The following is a 10,475-nucleotide window of genomic DNA, read 5'->3' as shown; positions in this document are numbered from 1 at the left end:
TTAGAAACAAGCTTTGCTCAACTCTCTACTACCCAAAGCCCTGTAAAAAACAGAAGAGAAAGATATATATGAATAACTTTGCATTATAAAGCCATGAGTTTTCAAGGCTTTTTTTAGATATATATGAATAACGTTGCCTTTTTTTTTTCTAAAGAAAGCGAAATGCAGTAGACCGATCAGTTTCAGGGCCGTTTGGTAAGTCAGAAAGCGCAAGAAAATCATAGATATTAAAACACGTATAGATATTCATGCACAAGGCAAACAATTATCCTTATATATATTAAAAAACAGAAGGATACGATGAGTTTTGACTCAAATTTCTCACTAAGAATCCGGTATAGAACAACATTTTCACAAAAATATGGACGCTGATAAATCGGAGAATAAACGGAAACTCGGATTCATGTTCCATTCCTTTTCTCACTAAGAATTCGGTATAGAGCAGCATTTTTTCACAAAAATAAAGACGTAACTTAAAACTCCGTTTGGAATCTCAGAAAACGAAGGAAAATAAACGGAAAACTCTAAACTTAGGTTCATGTTGCATTCCTTTTTCTCGCAAACCAAACACAGCAATCAAAAAGATCAATCAGAAGTTAATCAATAAAAGAAAGTTGAATCTTACGTTTAATCCAAAAAGAAATAAAAAAGAACGAGAGAGAGAGAGAGAGAGAGAAATCGTGTAAAAGCGCCTTGGCCTGAGAAACAAATTTATGGGGGAAAAAAGGAAGAAAGGAACGTGGAGAGGTGGTTTGGTTTGTTAGAGGTAAGGGAAGAGAAAATGGACAGCCTACGAGAGGAGCTGGAGATGGAAAGAGCAGGGTGAAGGTGCATCAGCATTTCGTGCTATTAAGGACACGAGGCTGATAAGGAGAGGTTACTGCAGCGATTTTGGTGGAAAAGTTTTTTTTTTTTTTTTTTTCCCTTCTTTTTCCTTGACTTTTTTGTTGGAGCGATTCTTCATGAGCTAAATTGACTGATGATTGGAGCTCCGGTGGGCATCTCAGAACTAGCTGGACCCATCTCATTTGGCTAGATTTCGTTTGGTTTGGGGACATAGTTGCACATCTAATTCCAATAACTCGGAAGACTGTGACAAAAAAAATATATTTTGAAGGCTTTTTTTTTTGCCCAAATATTTTTTGTGGCTGATTAGTATTTACAAAATTTAAAAACAAAAAAATGCTTTTATGTTTTTTTTTTTCCAATAAAATGCCTTTATGTTTAGTAAAGTATAATTTCCAATTTTTAAAAAAAATCAAAGAAAAGAAAATAGAGTTGGCATGCTGTGTTTTACATTTCAGGGAATTTTTTTATTTTTGAAAAAAAAATTATTTTCCATTTCATAAACAAAAAAATAATATACCATTGTGAGAGCATAAATGAAAACCAATGCTTCTAAATATTTTTTTTCCCTCGATATTCTATTTTTGAACATTTTTCCTAGGCAATTAGAGAATATCAACAAAAGTGTTCTGGGATAATTATTATGGGTTATTATTTTTCTATATATATTGTCGATAGAATTTTAAAAACATCCTTGATGAATCATATATCTATATTTTCTGTTTTGAAGTTTTTAAACTTTACCATAAGTGCATATTTAGAATAAAAACTAATAATTATTATTTTATATTTAAGACACTAGTTGATTAGATAACTATCTATTAATTATATGTAACTTGTAAAGTTGACACTCCTTTTGTAACATTCTCACAAGTATGTAAAGTTATATTAAGAAACTCAATAAAATAAAAAGTAAATTATAAAAAAATATTTTGTGATTTGGGGTGAAATGAATTTATTTCTTAACGTTTAAATTTTGACATTAATCACCATGCATTATTTTGGCTAGTTTTACACTAACACTGTTAATTTGAGACTACTTAAAAATAAAGAAAAAAAAATTATCTTGCAATTGTTAGTTATACATTTGCAGACTAAATGTATCGAACACAAACACTTAATGGTATGCACGAATGTGTAGGAGATACGATGAAGTCAATGGGATAAGGAAGAGGAATTTTTTTTTTTTTTGACCAATAGTAAGGAAGAGGATTCGATAGATAATAATCATATCCTTTGATTTGGTGTGTAAAGATTAAGAGGCTTTTTTTTTTTTTTTTTTTTATCATTTATCAGGTTTAGTGTATGCAAGATTGAGGATAGACTAAATTATTTTCACTTATCAAAATTCTTCATAAAGGTTATTTAAAATAATAATTTTTTGGTTATAAATTTAATCCAAAAATTTTGGCCAAAAATGTATATAATTTAAATTTATAATAATTTCTATGATTAATAATTAAATTCATTTCTTAAAAAAAATTATTTTCAAAAAGAGTTTATTTTTTTAAAAAAATATCTTTCTTTTCCTAACTATCAAGGGCTAATTGTTGAACGGGGAAGGTCAAATCTGACCTTTGTCACTCTATTATAGCGATTAGAGTCATTGTATTATGCGAGATGGTTAATGTAGTATAGGGCCAAATTTTGTGAGCTCCCAACAATTATATGAAAGACAACCTTTCATAGAATTTGGCCATTTTATGAAAGATAACGAGAATTTGGACCGTTATAGGAGCTCCAATTTGACCCTTCTCAATTGAGACCATTAGAGAATTTAGACCTTTTATGAAAGATATGTTAGAAAAAATGCAAGACTTGAGAACATAATATAAAATGTATTTGATTGCAGAGGGAATTGTAGAGTTTGTGATGTTTTTGTAGTCTTGTTTTTGTATTCCTTGTAGAAAAAATGGAATCTTCAATCATGAATCAAAATGACTTCAAGGCTTGAATTAAATAGCATTTTTCTTAAGTTTTATTTCGTCTCTACCAATTACAGTATGCAAAAAAGATTGAATCAAATAGCTTTCAAGATACAATGAAGTCTATATTTAGTTTATTTTGCACTAGAAAGATTAAACCATTATACATTCTTTAATTAGAGGCATAAACACCTTATCTTTAGCAAGGTTTTTGCAGTAAATAATGTTAAAGAAACTTGCCTTTATTTGAGAGAACTAGAGAAAAGAAAAAATTTTTTTGAATTAACTTGGATGTTCGAATGAACTCACGTTCATTTCTATTTTGAGAGATTTAATTCTAAGGTTGTTAGTATTTGATTATGTTCTTTCAATCAATGATTACTTTTTTTTAGTTATAAATGTCTTTTTAAAATATTAAAACATATTTATTCATTTGAGTAATAAACTAATTAAATAAAGAGATCATTATTCATGTTTTTAGAAATTATAACTTTTCAAGTAAAGTAGTTGATTGCTCCAAGTAAGTTGTTGACTACCTTTTTGAAAATACAACTTTCAAAATGCTTTTAAGGACAAGGTGTTGACTTCTCATTAAAGTCATCAAATCTTTTTACATGTCTAAATGCATCTTATGTGTAAGCAGTCGACTGTTTTATACAATAGTCGACGCTTTTTCAATTTTTAAAAGAGATTCCACATTTAGCCTTTTTCAAACAGTTGATTGCTATTCAAGAGCAATTGATTGCCATGGCCTTGATCAAATTTTCAAAGGACTTTTATACATTTGGCAAATGATTCCTTTAGGGTTAAGAATTGATTCCACTCATTTCTAGCCATAGCAATTGATTGGTATATGAAGGTAGTCGATTGTTATCTATAGAAACTTTGTTTAGCTTTTGTTTATCAAAGCAGTTGACTCCATGTTTTAGGTAGTCAACTACTTTTCTTGAAAGCTTAAGGCAGTTGACTCCTCAAACATAATAGTCAACTGTTTTCATTTAAATTCTTTTTAATATAATTCCTCTAAGTATTTAGAATTATATCTTGGAACTACTACTAAGTGAAATAATTTAACATGACTCTCTTTTGATTAAGTCAATTTACTTAATCAATAGTTTCATTATTTTGAAAATATTTTTTCTCACTTATTTTCAAAATAAGGTTAAGTTCTAGTACTTCCAGAAATCTAATACATAAGTAAAGATATCATATAACATGATTCCAAAATCTTAACCTTAGTGATAAAGTGTTGTTGAGTTAGTCATTGAATGTTGATTTTAGATATTTGAATTAATGTATGTGATTAGTCATGATAAAATATTGTTGAGTTAGTCATTAAATGATAGATCTTAGATCTTTAAATTAACCAATTTATGTGATTAATCATGTACTAAACCACACACAAAATTTCAATGTCTCACTAAAGCGTTATTTAGCAATACAATGACACAATTTTAATGGTTATGTGTCATGTATATTCATGAGTGTTTTCGAAGTCAAACCTTTGCTTTTAGAAACAATAATATTTTCACTCATATAAGTGAACTCTAAAAAAAATGCAATCATATAAGCATTCCAACATTAATTTTTCTTGTTATAGATTCATTAAGAGATAATTTTCAACCTTCTTTAAACATAAGGTTCAAGCACTTATCATTTTTGGGATGTTTTTAAAATTTTAAATAGTTGCAGTCACATCCAAATGATGTACTTTGACTTATTCAAACTCAAGACTTAATGTGTAATTAAGCGTTGAGCCAATGTTTCATCATGTGTGACTTATATCAAAGGCTTGAGTCCTATCTCTTTTGCAATCTTAGATACCATATCTCTTAATAAACTTTTTTGTCAATGAATCCCTAAGTTTCCATTTGATTTGACAAAATCAATGGTGATCATCCTATTTTCGATAAGTTGTCTAACATAGTTATGTCTTATACCAATACGTTTTGACTTTCCATCATACACTTGGCTATAAGCTCTTGACAATGTAACTTGACTATTATAACAAATAGAAATTGGTGACATTGGTTTTGGCATAAAGGAATTTCAAGAAATAAATTCTTTAGCCATTTCGCTTTTTTATAAACAGAAGCTAATGCCATAAACTTGGATGCCATAGTAAAATCAGTTATACATGTATATTTTTTAGAATCCCATGAAATTGTATTCCCACCAAGCATGAATATCCATCTACTAGTGGATAAATGATCTTTCTTATTTGTTATCCAACTCGCATCAATGTATCTTTCTAAAACTAAAGGATCACCACAAAATGAAATTCCATAGTTTATTGATTTCTTTAAATATCTAAGAGCTTTTGAAATTGCATACCAATGCAAATTACCTGGGATGCTTGTATATCTAATAAACTTACCAATTATATAAGCTACATCCAGTCTTGTGCATGTTATTGGATACATCAAAGAGCTTATAACCCTTATATATTCAAGTTGTGCAATTGGCTTCTGTTTATTTGGAGTCAACTTTAAATTGGGATTAAAAGGTGTTGAAATTGATGCACCATCAAGATGACTAAATTTTTTGAGAACTTTCTCAATATAATATGATCATGTTAAGCTTATATTAGAGTTATCTCTAATAATTTTAATTCCTAAAATCACATTAACAACACCCATGTCTTTCATAGCAAAATTGCTTTTAAGAAATATTTTAGTACTTTTAACTTGTTTTAAGTTCATATCAAAAATTAGCATGTCATCCACATACAAGCAAATGATAACACTTTTGTTTTTGTCAAACTTACTATAGATACATTTATCAGATTCATTAATTTTAAATCTATTAGCTAGCACTACATCATCAAACTTTTGATATCATTGCTTTGGAGCTTGTTTAAATCCATATAATGACTTAACAAATTTACACATTTTTTTTCTTGACCTAGAAGCTTAAATCCTTCTGTTTGGTCTATATAAACTTCTTCATCCAATCATCATTTAGGAATGTTGTTTTAATATCCATTTGATGAATTTTAAGTTTATATATAAAAGCAAATGCTATAAGCATCCCTATTGTAGCAATTTTTTCTACCAATGTATTAGTATAAAAATAATCAATACCATGTTTTTATGTAAATCCTTTAGCAACAAGTCTAGCTTTAGACTTGTTTATAATTCCATTAACTTTCATTTTCTCTTTGAAAATTCATTTGCAACCTATTGGTTTGCAACCGGGAAAAAGAACAATTAGGATTCACGTATTATTTCACATCTATTTCATCATCCATAGTTTCTTTTCAAAATGCTAAAAGGAATTATACATCAATATACAGATTAATTACAATGAAATTTTAAAAATTTTCAATACCCTAAAATCAAGATCAATCAATAAGATCATACAAACATGATAATTAGTTTCAGCTAGGAGTACATTACCTCTTGTACCGATTTTTCTTAGTACTAAGTATTAAATTTGTTTTAGCAAGCCAATAATTGTCTAAATGTCTAGCCTCTAATGGTGATCCACATGAATGACTATAAAAGAACATTCTCAAGTGATGGGAGGAACAAAACCTATACTTTAATTAATGAGTATTGTAAAAATCCTCTTTTTACTTTTGTTTCAAGTTTGTTGTCAATAAATTAGATGAAAGTGTATTTTCTATTCTTCTATCAAGAGAGACGGCTAATGTTCCTTATATAGATGAGGGTTTGGCTATTTTAGCTTAGTATAAAGTAACTTAATTCCCAATTAATCCTTATGTATGTCGATTGCTATAACAAGTAGATGTTATGTCTTTTATTTATTCTTTTACCTTTTGGGTTTAACCTAATCCAAATTAAGTCCAACTTAATTTGTCCTAGTTTTATCTTTTACAATTGTCTTATTATGTGTGACCCATTAAGTTTCTTAGCATGCTAGCAATAAATACAAGCATTATAATTCTTATGTTCGAACTTAGATGAATCAAATCTTTTGATTTCATCATTAATTCTCTAATTACATAATCTTATGTTTATAGATCATAATCAAAGCTAACTATATTGTCATGACCTCCTATTGCTAAAAAATGTTAATGTGGCTTGACAATCTATCTGTGCATGGTCTTGATGTATAATTAATATCTTTTTATCATAAGCTTATTAGGTTATACATTGAATGGTTTAATGTCTACTCAATTTTGTTCAACCATGTTAAATCTTATCATTAACATTAACTCACTAATAAGTTTTAGAACAATTCTAAACTCTTATTTCACTTTGGCCAAAAATTTTTAGAGTTAATTCAATCAAGATTAATTGAGATACTCTCTTAATTACACAAGATGATGAATTCTATTTTGATTACTTTATGAATCTTCATATGCTTTATGTAATACTTAATTATACTTAACTAGAGTATTTATAATTAGAACTATGAGTAAATTTATAATTAGAACTATGAGTAAATTTAAAATATAATACTCATCATATAAGATCATAAGTAATCTCAAATCAAATGATCACTTATACAATCATCATATGAGAATATAATTATAGATATTATGTGAACTATCATATAACATTCTTATCTCAGGTCATGTTCGGTGAAATTATTCCTATAACAAGCACCCACATGTTAACTTAAGTTATCCAAACTTTAACTTATGAAAACAGTTGTTTGCTACATGAGTAAGAATATAACCATGTGCTAGTTTCAATGGATTTTCTCAATGTCTTTTTATTTAAAAGGCATTGACTAAGAACTTTTAGGAATATAGTTTTTATGCAATAAGAATCTCATTATTATAATCTTATTATAATTCCCTTGTAAAGTTTTAGCTTATATTCTAAGGATTTTATTATATAAGCATTAATAACAAAATATATGTATATATAAGCTTAATGATAAAAAAAATCAAGACCTTTATAAGATATCAAATATTACAAAAAAAATAATGCTTTTATCAATATTGATTTAGCTTGAAAGGCATATACCAACAATCTCCCGCTTGTACTAAAGCCAATCATTTATGTATTTGATACTATATTTGCTTATATGTTTATCATGTTTTTGTTAGGTCAATGCTTTAGTGAGAAGATTAGTAATATTATCTTCATTAGGTATTCGTTTAATTTTAACATCACTTTCAGAAATAAAATCTTTAATGAGATGATATCACCTCAATACATGTTTGAATATTTGATGAGACCTTAATTCCTTGGCTTGAGTGATTGCTTTGTTGTTGTCACAATAGATAATTATCAAATCAACAATGCTATGAATGACATCTAGTTTAGTTATAAACTTCATGATCCAAACAGCTTTTTTACAGCCTATGATGCATAGATGTATTCAACTTTGATTGTAGAATCAATGGTTATGCTCTGTTTGAAACTTTTTTGACTTATTACTTTACCATTCAAAACAAAAACATAGTCACTTTGAAATTTGCTATCATCTTTGTTAGACTAAAAGCTTGCATCATAATAACCCTTTACTTAGAGTTCGACCCCACCATAGATAAAAAACACATCCTTAGTTTTTCTCAAGTACTTAAGGATTGTTTTCACTACCTTTCAATGACATTCACCTGAATTTACTTGATATTTACTTGTTATGCTTAAGGCATATGAGATATCATACCTTGTGCATAGCATTGTATACATGATAGATCCAATTGCTAAAGCATATGAAACCTTATCTATGTGATCTTTCTCAATTATATCTTAAGACACATGCCTTTGGAAAGATTTATGCCATGCGACATTGGTAAAAATCCTTTTTTGGAATCTTTCATGTAAAACGTCTTTATCATGTATCCAAATTATAAGAGACCAAGTAACCTCTTTGATCTATCTCTATAGATTCTTATTCTCAGCACATATGTTACTTTTCCTAAATCCTTCATAGAGAACTTATTTGATAACCAAATCTTGGTAGATTGTAGCTTAGGTATATCATTTTCTATAAATAATATGTCATCTATATATAGTACTATGAAAATGATTGCACTCTCACTAGTCTTTACCTAGGCTAATAATTTCTTAGAGATGCTGCTGCATTTATTTGATTTCTTCCATTTAAAAACAGAGAAAGACTAGCTTGATAAAATGATGCATATTAAGATAATTTTAGTTTTAATCAGGTGATTCTTGAAGATGGTAGAGTCAGCGGTTATGATATTTGCACCACAATAAAGTTTTACTCTCCATACACATTACAAAGCTGCTTGCACCCTTTCATATAATCCTGCCGCACCAAACATATAAAACTATGTCTATTTCTCATTCCTTGGTCAGGTTATTTATTTCATGTGCATGACCTCTTTTATTATTTTTTTTTACAGCTTCTTGCAACTGGATCCATGGATAAAAAGGTAAGTTAAGGTTTCTTTTTAGTGCTTTCATATAACGTGTAAAGTTATGAATATAGTTTAGGCGGTTTCGTTGGTTGATCTTCATTTGCTGCCATTTGTCTGACAATTCCAGGAATCCTAAAGCAGTAAGTGTGATTTAGAGGAAGCATTTGAGAAGCCATGTGTTGTTTTTTGACTACTCCAATATGTATACATTCTCACGTACTGTTGTGAATGTTATTAAGGAACTGTCTTTTCCATTTCCTTCTCACAGGATAGTCCTTTTATGCTGGCTATTGGAGGCTGAAACGGAAAATTGGGAGTGAGTGGAAAATCTTGCAATATTAAAATTTTACTATTTACTGAAATTTAGTACTGTTAAATGGAGGTGTGATTAATATTACAAACTATCCTGCAGGTTTGCGATACATTAAATGAGACAGCCGTCTCAGGAAAATTTGGTAACTTCAGCCAGCCGAACAGACCCAAAAGTTTAGCTTGGAAGTTAAAAATTTTTGTTGTTTCTTGGAGACTTTGTATTTATAACGAGGATCAGTTTCATGGGTCGGAAGAAAAGTTTTCATAGGTTTGAAATCTTGTTGTTTTGTTTTAGCTCCTATTTTAGGGAGTGTATTTTGTAGTGTATTGTGCATGGTGAAAAGCCCAGAAAATAGAGGAACTGATCAAATGAATTGCTTTGAAGTTGAAAGAAACTCTCCAAGATGATCCTGGCTTCATTTCTTGATGGTGTTGAACAAATGACCTTACATTTTCCAGGTAGCGTGAGCAAACATGTGTGACAGTTCTGCAAGTCAAGGAGCCTTTTTTCTTTTCACTAACAATGAGCTTAATCTGAGGTGCCATACTTGAATGCCAAGTTGCTTTTGCAAGTTCGTTTTAATTTACTACGATATAAATTATTATTAATTGTAATGCAGAGGTTTTGAGATTTTTATTTCTTCTAATGCAGGAGTTCGATTCTGCAACATTTTTAAGCTTCACTTGAATAGTCGGTAAAATTGATTGCTGTAAGATTAAAAATAATAATAAAAGTTATTGTAATTACGATTAAAAATTTTTTTATATAGCTGTGATTGAAAAAAAAATTTAATTAAAAATTTATGTTGAATGGATTTCATTAGAGTTAGTATTTAGATTTAACCAATGTTGTTAATTCAATTGTATTGCATCGAAAATGTAGTTAAATTCAAATGGGAATTTAATCATTATGCGTCATACGATAGAAAGAGTCAATTACGTGATAATCCGTCTGGATTACATAAAGTAGGAGATTACAGCAACAAATTCCTACACTTTTTCTGATCAAAGTCAGTCCATTTCGCCTGCTTATAAATTCACTCTCTAAGCGTCTATACTTCGAAAGCAAAATGCTAGAGATGATG

The sequence above is a fragment of the Durio zibethinus genome, chromosome 18 (assembly GCF_047325235.1).
Source record: "Durio zibethinus cultivar Kanyao isolate XHJ-2024 chromosome 18, ASM4732523v1, whole genome shotgun sequence".
NCBI classification, from domain to species: Eukaryota; Viridiplantae; Streptophyta; class Magnoliopsida; order Malvales; family Malvaceae; genus Durio; species Durio zibethinus.
This window is presented reverse-complemented; position numbering follows the sequence as displayed.